Source organism: Schistocerca nitens, chromosome 8 (genome assembly GCF_023898315.1).
Source record: "Schistocerca nitens isolate TAMUIC-IGC-003100 chromosome 8, iqSchNite1.1, whole genome shotgun sequence".
In the NCBI taxonomy this organism is placed as follows: Eukaryota; Metazoa; Arthropoda; class Insecta; order Orthoptera; family Acrididae; genus Schistocerca; species Schistocerca nitens.
The window spans coordinates 353,427,728-353,442,212 of NC_064621.1; positions in this window are offsets into that span (position 1 = coordinate 353,427,728).

Here is a 14,485-nt window from a genome sequence, read left to right on the forward strand (position 1 = left end):
AGTGATGGACGAGTGTGACAGAACTACCAACACAGACGTCCAGTTGCGCAGCGACGTATTTGATTGTGATCCGTTAAATACTTGGAATGAGAGTATCCGCACGTTCCGGCATTACCAAGAGTGACAGCCGTGTGCGGCCAGTCGAAACAAGGGCGATCGGACGGCTTTCCGCAACCTTGTTGCGACGATGGCAGACAGCTCGCCCAATGACCCGCCGTGCCTTTGATCGCTGATGGGTCTCCGTAGACATTCTGCAAGTGCCTTTGAATATCTTAGACGCTCTGGTTTCCCATCAAAATAAACTCATTGACAGCACGTCCGTTACAGACGCCAATTGGAAGACTATGTATAGCACCGCCTCCTATCGAAACTTCATAAAACTATCGGGGGCGGAAGTGGAAATGTTCCATAATGTCCCATAACAAACTCTGGACTTTTTCGAACGAAATAGTAGAGAGAAAAATCTTTTACTTTTACTTATTGACCGTTCCTCATACTTCCTGTAATTCTACTGTGATTCGTTGTCAGTACATGCCTTAAAAGGTTTACATAAAACAAAAAAACGTGAAACCTCCTTCGATTCTACCTGTAATGTACGTTTTTTAATATTTTTTTTCTCTCATCAGTCTACTGACTGGTTTGATGCGGCCCGCCCGAATTCCTTTCCTGTGCTAACCTCTTCATCTCAGAGTAGCACTTGCAACCTACGTCCTCAATTATTTGCTTGACGTATTTCAATCTCTGCCTTCCTCTACAGTTTTTGCCCTCTACCGCTCCCTCTAGTACCATGGAAGTCATTCCCTCATGTCATAGCAGATGTCCTATCATCCTGTCCCTTCTCCTTATCAGTCTTTTCCACATATTCCTTTCCTCTCCGATTCTGCGTAGAACTCCTCATTCCTTACCTTATCAGTCCACCTAATTTTCAACATTCGTCTATAGCACCACATCTCAAATGCTTCGATTCTCTCTGTTCCGGTTTTCCCACAGTCCATGTTTCACTACCATACAATGCTGTACTCCAGACGTACATCCTCAGAAATTTCTTCCTCAAATTAAGGCAGGTATTTGATATTAGTAGACTTCTCTTGGCCAGAAATGCCTTTTTTGCCATAGCGAGTCTGCTTTTGATGTCCTCCTTGCTCCGTCCGTCATTGGTTAGTTTACTGCCTAGGTAGCAGAATTCCTTAACTTCATTGACTTCGTGACCATCAATCCTGATGTTAAGTTTCTCGTTGTTCTCATTTCTACTACTTCGTGTTTCTCCGATTTACTCTCAAACCATACTGTGTACTCATTAGACTGTTCATTCCGTTCAGCAGATCATTTAAAACTTCTTCACTTTCACTCAGGATAGCAATGTCATCAGCGAATCGTATCATTGATATCCTTTCACCTTGTATTTTAATTCCACTCCTGAACCTTTCTTTTATTTCCATTATTGCTTCCTCGATGTACAGATTGAAGAGTAGGGGCGAAAGGCTACAGCCTTGTCTTACACCCTTCTTAATACGAGCACTTGGTTCCTGATCGTCCACTCTTATTATTCCCTTTTGGTTGTTGTACATATTGTATATGACCCGTCTCTCCCTATAGCTTACCCCTACTTTTTTCAGAATCTCGATAAGTTTGCACCATTTTATATTGTCGAACGCTTTTTCCAGGTCGACAAATCCTATGAAAGTGTCTTGATTTTTCTTTAGCCTTGCTTCCATTATTAGCCGTAACGTCAGAATTGCCTCTCTCGTCCCTTTACTTTTCCTAAAGCAAACTGATCGTCACCTAGCGCATTCTCAATTTTCTTTTCCATTTTTCTGGATATTATTCTTGTAAGCAGCTTCGATGCATGAGATGTTAAGCTGATTGTGCGATAATTCTCGCACTTGTCAGCTCTTGCCGTCTTCGGAATTGTGTGGATGATGCTTTTCCGAAAGTCAGATGGTATGTCGCCAAACTCATATAGTCTACACACCAACGTGAATAGTCGTTTTGTCGCCACTTCCGCCAATGATTTTAGAAATTCTGATGGAATGTTATCTATCCCTTCTGCCCTATTTGACCGTAAGTCCTCCAAAGCTCTTTTAAATTCCGATTCTAATACTGGATCCCCTATCTCTTCTAAATCGACTCCTGTTTCTTCTTCTATCACATCAGACAAATCTTCACCCTCTTAGAGGCTTTCAATGTATCCTTTCCACCTATCTGCTCTCTCCTCTGCATTTAACAGTGGAATTCCCGTTGCACTCTTAATGTTACCACCGTTGCTTTTAATGTCACCAAAGGTTGTTTTGACTTTCCTGTATGCTGAGTCTGTCCTTCCGACAATCATATATTTTTCGATGTCTTCACATTTTTCCTGCAGCCATTTCGTCTTAGCTTCCCTGCACTTCCTATTTATTTCATTCTTGAGCGACTTGTATTTCTGTATTCCTGATTTTCCCGGAACATGTTTGTACTTCCTCCTTTCATCAATCAACTGAATTATTTCTTCTGTTACCCATGGTTTCTTCGCAGCTACCTTCTTTGTACCTATGTTTTCCTTCCCAACTTCTGTGATGGCCCTTTTTATAGATGTCCATTCCTCTTCAACTGTACTGCCTACTGCGCTATTCCTTATTGCTGTATCTATAGCGTTTGAGAACTTCAAACGTACCTCGTCATTCCTTAGTACTTCCGTATCCCACTTCTTTGCGTATTCATTCTTCCTGACTAATGTCTTGAACTTCAGCCTACTCTTCATCACTACTATATTGTGTTCTGAGTCTATATCTGCTCCTGGGTACGCCTTACAATCCAGTATCTGATTTCGGAATCTCTGTCTGACCATGATGTAATCTAATTGAAATCTTCCCGTATCTCCCGGCCTTCTCCAAGTGTACCTCCTCCTTTTGTGATTCTTGAACAGGGTATTCGCTATTACTAGCTGAAACTTGTTACAGAACTCAATTAGTCTTTCTCCTCTTTCGTTCCTCGTCCCAAGCCCATATTCTCCTGTAACGTTTTCTTCTAATCCTTCCCCTACAACTGCATTCCAGTCGCCCATGACTATTAGATTTTCGTCCCCCTTTACATACTGCATTACCCTTTCAATATCCTCATACACTTTCTCTATCTGTTCATCTTCAGCTTGCGACGTCGGCATGTATACCTGAACAATCGTTGTCGGTGTTGGTCTGCTGTCGATTGTGATTAGAACAACCCGGTCACTGAACTGTTCACAATAACACACCCTCTGCCGTACCTTCCTATTCATAACGAATCCTACACCTGTTATACCATTTTTTGCTGCTGTTGATATTACCCGAAACTCATCTGACCAGAAATCCTTGTCTTCCTTCCACTTCACTTCACTGACCCCTACTATATCTAGATTGAGCCTTTGCATTTCCCTTTTCAGATTTTCTAATGACCCTACCACGTTCAAGCTTCTGACATTCCACGGCCCGACTCGTAGAACGTTATCCTTTCGTTGATTATTCAATCTTTTTCTCGTAGTAACCTCCCCCTTGGCAGTCCCCTCCCGGAGATCGGAATGGGGGACTATTACGGAATCTTTTGCCAATGGAGAGATCATCACGATACTTCAACTGCAGGCCACATGTCCTGTGGATACACGTTACGTGTCTTTAATGCAGTGGTTTCCATTGGCTTCTGCATCCTCATGTCGTTGATCATTGCTGATTCTTCCGCCTTTAGGGGCAATTTCCCACCAACAGGACAAGAGAGTGCCCTGAACCACTATCCGCTCCTCCGCCCTCTTTGACAAGGCCGTTGGCAGAATGAGGCTAACTTCTTATGCCGAAAGTCTTCGGCCGCCAATGCTGATTATTTATCAAAATTTAGGCAGTGGCGGGGATCGAACCCGGGACCGAAAACCTTTTTTGATTATGAATCAAAGACGCTACCCCCAGACCACGGGTACTTTTTAACATTAAATCGGTGCATTTCGTATTCTTAGAGACTGAACGATACGGCATCACTCAATGAAGTAATGTAGCATTCCGGCTCCCCCCGTCGGGGGTTCGTGTCCTCCCTCGGGCATGGATGTGTGTGTTGTCCTAGTTCGTTTAAATTAGATTAAGTGGTGCTTAAGTTTAGGGACCGATGACTTTAGCAGTTTGGTCCCATAAGACCTTACCACAAGTTTCTAAAAATAAAATGTAGCATCTATTGCGAGTAACTTATGGGAGCAGAAAGAACGTGAATAATTATTGTTGCAACACACCAGCGAATAATATTATGAAGATAGTTGTGCACATTGCAGTTCAGTCGCAACTGATCTGTTACCTTCAGAAAATGCAAAGGTAAGTAAACGGTTGCGTGTAGAACAATGATTCGAAAATCTCGGCGTAAGAAGGGGATCTCGTACTCATGTGTCAGGGAGCCGGGTTACGTGCAAAGCAGCGAATAGACACAAATCTCGTTTGCTTTTAAAGTCACACCTCTGGCCATCTTGTTATCCACGCAATCCTTTGGGCGGATCTGCGATTCAGTCCTCTTTGTCAACCAATGCTCTCACCCGAAACTTGACGCAACTTCTCGTATGTTCGCTCGAACCACTCCAACAACGAGAAGAAGAGGAGCTGTTTCCTTGACGCTGTAACAAGGGAGCAAATATTTAGGAAAAGTGTCAGAATGATACTTTTATCCTTTAATTTTCTATTCTGCTTCCTCTTCTGCTACAACTCGCGAGGAGCACTTGTGAAGATAGCACTAAGACACAACATAATAAGTTTTTCCTTTATCTTGAAATTTCTTTATTATCATTTTCTGCTTTATCTTTATGATAAACCATAAAAGTTACTTTAAAATGAGTTTTGTAAATTTATCTCTTTGTACACCTTTGTTTCTGTTTGTTACAAAAGTAATTCCTATTTTAATTTTTTTGTTGCTGTCTATCGTACGTTTATTGACATCTCGTTTAGCGTCATTTTCCACGAACAGAATAATGTGAAGTTTTAATATTGCACGAAACTGTAAATCGTCTTACTCGGTGCAGTGCTGAGCGTTGTGTGTGTTATGCTGTGCAGAACACATACGAGATGGATTCCAAAATTTTTGGGCATGGTGCTGGCATCTGGAAAGTAGAAGATCTTTGCACCGCTAGGTGGCGATAGCTGCGTATCTGATGAGTCAGTGTGTGGAGTGGCATGCAGCTGGAAGGACGTCTTGAGTGTCCACAGTGATTTCCGTAATACTCTGTGTTTGGTGTGTGGCGATTTTACGATGGATCCACGAACAGAACAGCGGGTCTGTACCAAATTATGTGCGAATCTCGGGAAAAATCACCGGCGACGAGAGCTCGATTTACCGTTATGACCAAGAGACAAAACAGCAACTGTCCCAGTGGAAGAGCCCGGGCTCTCCAAAACCCAAAAAAAAGCGATACAGGTGAAGAGCAAAGTGAAGAGCATGATCATCGTTTTCTTTGATACCAAGGGAATTGTGCACAAAGAATTAGTCTCACCCAACCAAACAGTGAATTCCGAGTACTACTGTGACGCTTTGCGACGGCTCCGTGAAAACGTGCGGCGACGACGGCCCGAAATTTGGCGCCAAGGGAACTGGCTGCTGCATAACGACAACGCGCCCTGTCACACGTCCTTGCTCACCAGGAACTATTTGTCAGAAAACAACATGGTGGTTGTACCCCACCCACCGTACTCGCCAGATTTGGCACCTTGCGACTTAGCTCTATTTCCAAAGTCTGAAACTGAGGTTGAAAGGCCATCGGTTCGACACTCTAGAGAGGATTCAAGAAGTATCGCTGGCGGTTATAAACAGCCTCAAAGAACAGGACTACCAGAAAACGTTTCACCAGTGACAGAAGCGCTGGGACCGGTACGTATGTGCGGATGGGAACTACTTCGAGGGTGATACTGACCATTAGTCCAGTGGTAAGGTTTTCAACACATGGCAGCACCAGTCCCGAAAATTTCGGATAACACCTCGTAGATAGGTCGACAAAGAAAAGCGCCAACAGAGCGTCTGGAGCAAGAGCAACGTGACTGTTAAGCGTCGTAAGTGCTGGTGTGTACAGTACGGCGTGGGCGATGTAAAACAATAGATTTCGTCCGTGATACACTTTTGTGGTCTCGGTGTGTCCTTTGTATAAAGAACTAATATCCATACGTGTGATACTGCTACTACACACATCCATCTTAAAAAAGTGACATGCGTATCGCTGAGCTACTTGGACGCTTCACATTTATGTGACCACCTGTGACAAGCCTGAATAACCAGCTTCTGCAATGCGCACATGCAGGAAGAGAGCCCGTGTGGTTCTGCGAAGTACAGACAAGAATGTGGAGCCATGTCGACTCCAGTGCTCCGGCCAGCTGCGCCAGGTTTCTCGGTTGTGGAGACATGGAGCGTACAGCCCGATCGAGGTGGTCCCACAGGTTCTCGATTGGGTTTAAATCTGGAGTATTTGGTGGCCCAGGGAGTGTGATAAACTCATCGGTACTTTTCAAACCAGGCACCTACACGGCGAGCTGTGTGACAACTTGCACTGCTTTACTGGTAGATGCAGTCATCCGAGTAAAAACCAAACTGCAAATAGGAGTGGACATGGTCCCCTAGAATAAACAAAAAAGTCTCAAAATCTTCTCCAAAATTGTAGAATTCGCTTGTAGCTTCTGATCCTTATATATTGTGGAATTAATGTACAGCCGGTTCCGCGATAACGAATTTTGTCTTCAGTTTATATTTTCAACAACATACATATGAATTAGAGTTAAGTGAAGAAACTAACAGTGCCTACTATGAAGGAGATAGGAAAGAATGCACTTAGGTGGATTACAATAAGACATTAAACTAACACGATCTCCCAGCGCTCTATAAGGCACCTATCCTCACAAATATAACACAATGGATGTTGAAAATAGTCTTAGATAATTACGGGTCATCACAGTAGCAACTTGTCGGTGTCGAACTAATGATAGTACTTAGAGAATTGTGAAGAGATGCAAACATCGTGTGCAGACGCAGACGCTAGTAAGTCTTAGCAGAAACTGAAACGGGCAGTCGACTGTGCTGGTAGATGGTTCAAATGGCTCTAAGCCCTATGGGACTTAACATCTGACGTCATCAGTCCCCTAGACTTAGAACTACTTAAACCTGACTAACCTAAGGACATGACACACATCCATGCCCGAGGCAGGATTCGAACCTGCGACCGCAGCAGCAGCGTGGTTCTGGACCGAAGCGCCTAGAACCGCTCAGCCTGCTGATAGATGCTGGTAGAAAACATGAGGCTTGTGTAACACAGTAGTGCCTTATTTTTCGAAGGTACGGAGTACTTCAACAAACAAAATTGACAAGTGAATATAAATTGCACATTAACAACTGGCTTTGCTTGTCATTGGTAACAATACTAAACCTTTGTGGATCAATTCTGGGTAGTGTTTGTACTTTCTTTAGGTTCTGTACAAATCGCACTATCCAAAAATTAAAACTAATTGAAATATGGCCGATTAAATTTGGCTTTCGCTCCCAGGAACTACTAGGTTAAATTAGATGAATGTTTATGCTTGCAAGACAAAGTAGGGAAACAGATGAAATAGAGAAGGAAATCAACGTACATAAAGATCTTATATAACAGGAGCAAAGACAACATCTCGTAATTCCTGAAGAAATTCATATCATGCACTCCTAAGGCTACTCCCACTAAGGCTACTCCCAAACCAGACGCTGAACGGTCAGTTGGCTCTGATACACAGAGCCACTCCCTCGAATTTCGACTTTTTATGCTCTCCTTTACGACTAGCCCCTTTATAACAACTACTTCAGTGTCTCGTATTCACTTCATTTTGACTTTTGCTTCTCATTCACCAAGTTTTACTATAAATCGTTACGTTGCGACATTGCCTTATCAATTTTAGCGACTTTACCCTGTGTTAAAAGTGTTAGTAATGTTACCAACGACAAGCAATATCCATTATTATTGCATAATTTATCTAAACTACAGGGGAAACTACAGCCGTAATTTTTCCCGAGGACATGCAGCTTTACTGTATGATTAAATGATGATGACGTCATTTTGGGTAAAATATTCCGGAGGTAAAATAGTCCCCCATTCGGATCTCCGGGCGGGAACTACTCAAGAGGACATCGTTATCAGGAGAAAGAAAACTGGCATTCTACGGATCGGAGCGTGGAATGTCAGATCCCTTAATCGGGCAGGTAGATTAGAAAATATAAAAAGGGAAATGGATAGGTTGAAGTTAGATATAGTGGGAATTAGTGAAGTTCGGTGGCAGGAGGAACTAGCCTTTTGGTCAAGAGAATACAGGGTTAAAAATACAAAATCAAATACGGTTAATGCAGGAGTAGGTTTAATAATGAATAAAAAATAGGAGTGCGGGTAAGCTACTACAAGTAGCGTAGTGAACGCATTATTGTGGCCAAGATAGACACGAAGCCCACGCCTACTACAGTGGTACAAGATTATATGCCAACTAGCTCTGCAGATGATGAATAAGTTGATGAAATGTATGTTGAGATAAAAGAAATTATTCAGGTACTGAAGGGAGATGAAAATTTAATAGTCATGGGTGACTGGAATTCGACAGTAGGAACAGGAAGAGAAGGAAACGTAGTAGGTGAATATGGATTGGGGCTAAGAAACGAAAGAGGAAGCCGCCTGGTAGAATTTTGCGCAGAGCATAACTTAATCATAGCTAACACTTGGTTCAAGAATCATGAAAGAAAGTTGTACACATGGAAGAACCCTGGAGATACTAGAAGGTTTCAGATAGATTATATAATGGTAAGACAGAGATTTAGGAACCAAATTTTAAATTGTAAGACATTTCTAGGGGCAGATGTGCACTCTGACCGCAATCTATTGGTTATGAACTGTAGATTAAAACTTAAGAAACTGCCAAAAGGGGGGAATTTAAGGAGATGGGACCTGGATAAACTGAAAGAATCAGAGGTTGTACAGAGTTTCAGGGAGAGCATAAGGGAACAATTGACAGGAATGGGGGAAAGAAATACAGTAGAAGAAGAATGGGTAGATTTGAGGAATGAGATAGTGAAGGCAGCAGAGGATCAAGTAGGTAAAAAGACGAGGTCTAGTAGAAATCCTTGGGTAACAGAAGAGATACTGAATTTAATTGATGAAAGGAGAAAATACAAAAATGCAGCAAGTGAAACAGGCAAAATGGAATACAAACGTCCCAAAAATGAAATTGACATGGAAGTGCAAAATGGCTAAGCAGGGATGGCTCGAGGACAAATGTAAGGATGTAGAGGCTTATCTCATGAGTGGTAAGATAGATACTGCCTACAGGAAAATTAAAGAGACCTTTGCAGAAAAGAGAACCACTTGCATGAATATCAAGAGCTCAAATGGAAATCCAGTTCCAAGCAATGAAGGGAAAGCAGAAAGGTGGAAGGAATATATAGAGGGTCTGTACAGAGGCGATGTTCTTGAAGACAATATTATGGAAATGGAAGAGGATGTAGATGAAGATGAAATGGGAGATATGATACTGCGAGAAGAGTTTGACAGAGCATTGAAAGACCTAAGTCGAAACAAGGCCCCGGGAGTAGACAACAATCCATTAGAACTACTGACAGCCTTGGGAGAGCCAGTCCTGACAAAACTCTACCATCTGGTGAGCAAGATGTATGAGACAGGCGAAATTCCATCAGACTTCAAGAAGAATATAATAATTCCCATCCAGAAGAAAGCAGGTGTTGACAGATGTGAAAATTACCGAACTATCAGTTTAATAAGTCACAGCTGCAAAATACTAACGCGAATTCTTTACAGACTAATGGAAAAACTGGTAGAAGCTGACCTCGGGGAAGATCAGTTTGGATTCCGTAGAAATGTTGGAACACGTGAGGCAATACTGACCCTACGACTTATCTTAGAAGAAAGATTAAGGAAAGGCAAACCTACGTTTCTAGCATTTGAAGACTTAGAGAAAGCTTTTGACATTGTTGACTGGAATACTCTCTTTCAAATTCTGAAGGTGGCAGGGGTAAAATACAGGGAGCGAAAGGCTATTTACAATTTGTACAGAAAGCAGATGGCAGTTATAAGAGTCGAGGGACATGAAAGGGAAGCAGTGGTTGGGAAGGGAGTGAGACAGGGTTGTAGCTCTCCCCGATGCTATTCAATCTGTATATTGAGCAAGCAGTAAAGGAAACGAAAGAAAAGTCCGGAGTAGGTATTAAAATCCATGGAGAAGAAATAAAAACTTAGAAGTTCGCCGATGACATTGTAATTCTGTTAGAGACAGCAAAGGACTTGGAAGAGCAGTTGAACGGAATGGACAGTGTCTTAGAAAGGAGGGTATAAGATGAACAAAACGAGGATAATGGAATGTAGTCGAATTAAGTCGGGTGATGCTGAGGGAATTAGATTAGGAAATGAGACACTTAAAGTAGTAAAGGAGTTTTGCTATTTGGGGAGAAAAATAACTGATGATGGTCGAAGTAGAGTGGATATAAAATGTAGACTGGCAATGGCAAGTAAAGTGTGTCTGAAGAAGAGAAATTTGTTAACAACGAGTATTGATTTAAGTGTCAGGAAGTCGTTTCTGAAAGTAATTCTCCAATATTCCACTGGAACTGCCAGAGTGCATCCAATACAAGTAACGCAGCACCCTCGCTGATGCGATTGCCAGAAAACAAAAGTGCACAATTAAAGATATACTCTTCTCCGACGTTAGGAGCGTTGGGATTCAGGAGAGAATCACGGATGACAGGTGCAAAATCAACAATACGTCCCCAGTTTGATTCAAAGAAATCTCTTGCAGTCATTTATTTCTGAAAACACAAAATTAAGAACATGCAGAACCAGGTTCTCTAGTACAAAATGTATAATACAAATCAACTTTTAAATAACATGTTAAAGTCTTTCTCAGTACATTTTCACTATCTTTCTCAGGTTCAGTTCCTTCCAACATGGAGTGTAACCATGTATGGAAACATGGACGATAAATAGTTTACACAAGAAGAGAATAGAAGCTTTCGAAATGTGGTGCTACAGAAGAATGCCGAAGACTAGATAGGTAGATCACATAACTAATAAGGAGGCATTGAATAGGATTGGGGAGAAGAGGAGTTTGTGGCACAACTTGACTAGAAGAAGGGATCGGTTGGTAGGACATGTTCTGAGGCATCAAGGGATCACTTATTTAGTGCTGGAGATCAGCGTGGAGGGTAAAAACTGTGTAGAGGGAGTCAAAGAGGTGAATACACTAAGCAGATTCAGAAGGATGTAGGCTGCAGTAAGTACTGGGAGATGAAGAGGCTTGCACAGGATAGAGTAGCACGGACAGCTGCATCAAACCAGTCTAAGGACTGAAGACCACAATAACAACAACAACAACAATTTATCTTCAATGGTCAACGTCATTTGTAAAACGGCTTCGGGTCTTCGAAAAATAAGGTACTACTGTTTTATACAACCCTCAACACGTTTCCCGGGATTTTCAGCACTCCTGTGGTAGATACAGCCCATTGTTAAGGATATGAAGGGTTTTCGAATGTCTAGCCGGATATGGTCGTCGAATACCTACGATATTTCGGCCAATAGCCGTTCCGCCATCAATACGTGGTGCTGATGCAATGGTCTGTTCGCTCCCTGCCGCTAGTATGTAACTCTCGCGGGTACAAGTGCGGTTCCGGCGCCGACGGCGCGTGGCGTGTCCGGTGGTGGGGGAAGCGGTAGCTGCGGTTGGTTGTGGGGGCGGGTTAAATACTAGCGGCAGAGGGCAGGCAGGCCATTGCAGCAACACCACCTGATGATGGTGGAACGGTTATTCGCCGAAATATCGTAGGCATTCGACGACCGTAACCTTAGAAACAGATTTTTTGCAAATTCAGTGTTATATTTCTCCAATTTCGGTTTTTTTCCAGTTCTTGTGCTATTTTTAGTCAAATTCGGTGCTTTTTTGAATCAAATAAGGCGTTACTTTGACAGTTACAGTGCTTTTTTTGCCGTTTTCCGTGTTACAAATTCTTCGTTTCGCTGTTTATTTGTTGACATATTCCGTATTATTTGTTGCCAAATTCGGTGCTAACAGTTTGCAGATTCAGTGTTCAGTGTGTTAGAATCAGAATGTAAAAAGACTTTGATGACTTATAAGATAAGATGAGGCAGATAGGATGGGTAACATTCCATAGGTTCAAATGGTTCAAATGGCTCTGAGCACTATGGGACTCAACTGCTGAGGTCATTAGTCCCCTAGAACTTAGAACTACTTAAACCTAACTAACCTAAGGACATCACAAACATCCATGCCCGAGGCAGGATTCGAACCTGCGACCGCAGCGGTCTTGCGGTTCCAGACTGCAGCGCCTTTAACCGCACGGCCACTTCGGCCGGCATTCCATAGGAATCCCTACAATCACTAGGGGAAGTGGCAACAAAACTACTACTCACTTTCTTACGTAGAATGTATAAGTCTGGCTTTATATCATCAAACTTTCGAAAGAATATTATTCACACAGTTCTGAAAACTGCGAGAGCTGAAAAGTGCAAGAGTTATCGCCTACGGCCGCAGCCCTTCGGGGTGTCCCGCTCTTCTGAGTGGAGCATGAACTGCAGTCCATCGCTGATAGCTGGCTCGATACGAATGGAACATGGCGTTTCTTAAACTACGAGTGTAAGTTAATTATTATCCGCTACTTAGTTATATTTTTGTTTATTTTGGTATTACCATCGGTTTACGTTGATGACGGATGCTTTGTTTATTTGTTGTGTAAGTAGGCTGTTTAGGTTTTTATGTTGGTAACACCACGTAGCGCTCTGTATGAAAATCACTGACTGTGCTGTGTGCAGTCTGTGGCTGGTTGGCACTGTTGCAATATTCGCTATTGTAGTGTTGGGCAGTTGGATGTGAACAGCGCGTAGCGTTATGCAGTTGGAGGTGAGCCGCCAGCAGTGGTGCATGTGGGGAGAGAGGTGGCAGAACTTTAAGAGCGGACGATCTGGACGTTTGTCCGCCAGAAAGAGTAAATTTGTAATACTGGATATCATGAACTGATGAACACTATTAAGGTAAATACAATTGCTTGTTCTCTATCAAAATCTTTCATTTGCTAACTATGCCTATCAGTAGTTAGTGCCTTCAGTAGTTAGAATCTTTTATTTAGCTGGCAGTAGTGGCGCTCGCTGTATTGCAGTAGTTCGAGTAACGAAGATTTTTGTGAGGTAAGTGATTCATGAAAGGTATAGGTTATTGTTAGTCAGGGTCATTCTTTTGTATTGATTTTTGAAAGTCAGATTGCGTTGCGTTAAAAATATTGTGTGTCAGTTTAGTGTTGATCAGAATAAGTAAATAGAGTAATGTCTGAGTACTTTCAGTTTTGCTCAGCTGTTTGAAAATCAAATAACGTAGAGGTTTATCAGCACAGTAATTAATTAATTTTTCTAAGGGGACGTTTCGGTTGTTACATCTTTGCAATTTTCAAGCTGATAGGTAAGATTCGTTATTGCTGCTGTGCTGTTAATCATGGCTGCTCCGCTGTCTATTTGCACCAAAGAAGAGCAACATTCAATGATCCGTGTTTGGTGGTCGGAAGGCGTATCAGGGGCCGAAATTCATCGAAGACTTTCGGTACAGTACGGGAACAGTATTTTGCCACAACAGAGGGACTACCAATGGATTGAAAAATTCCGAAACGGTCGCACAAATGTTACGCACGATAAACGAGCCGGATGACCGTTTACCGCCACATATGAAGAAATCATTGAGCGTTCACGTGGAAGGGTTCTCTTAGACAGACGATTAACTATTGACGAAGTAGCGCATCGTCTGCAAATTAGTCACGGTTCTGCCTACGAAGTCATCCACATACAGTTTGTGCAAGATGGGTCCCAAAACAACTCACAAGGTTGCATAAACACGCGCTTGGACAACTGTAAAAAAAATAAAAAATTAAAAATTAAAAAATATGGATCGCTTTGCTAACGAAGTAGACAACTTCTTAGACAGGATCATTACTTGTGACGAAACATGGATCCATCATTACGAGCCGGAGAGTAAACGGTAGAGTATGGAATGGAAACATCCAAATTCGCCGTGCAAGGAAAAATTCAAGACCCAACCGTCTGCAGGAAAACTGATGCTTACGGTTTTTTGGGACGCACAGGGTCCAGTGCTGGAACAATATGGGGAAAGGGGGCACAACAATAAACAGTGTGCGTTACAGTGAGATCCTTACTGCCAGGCTAAAGGCTGCAATTCGAAGCAAATGGTGTTGTGTTGTTGCACGATAATGCCCGTCCACGTACTACTGCCATACTGCTGGAACGCTCTAGAAACTCAAATTTGACGTATTGGATCGTCCTCCATATAGTCCCGATCTTGTCCCTTAGACAATCACTTGTTTGGTCGACTCAAACAGGTATTAAGGGGGCGTCGATTTGCCCGGGACGAAGCAATGAAAAAAGCGATGCATTCCTGGCTCGCAGCTCAGCCGAGAACCTTCTTTTATAAGGGCATAAGGAAGCTTGTAC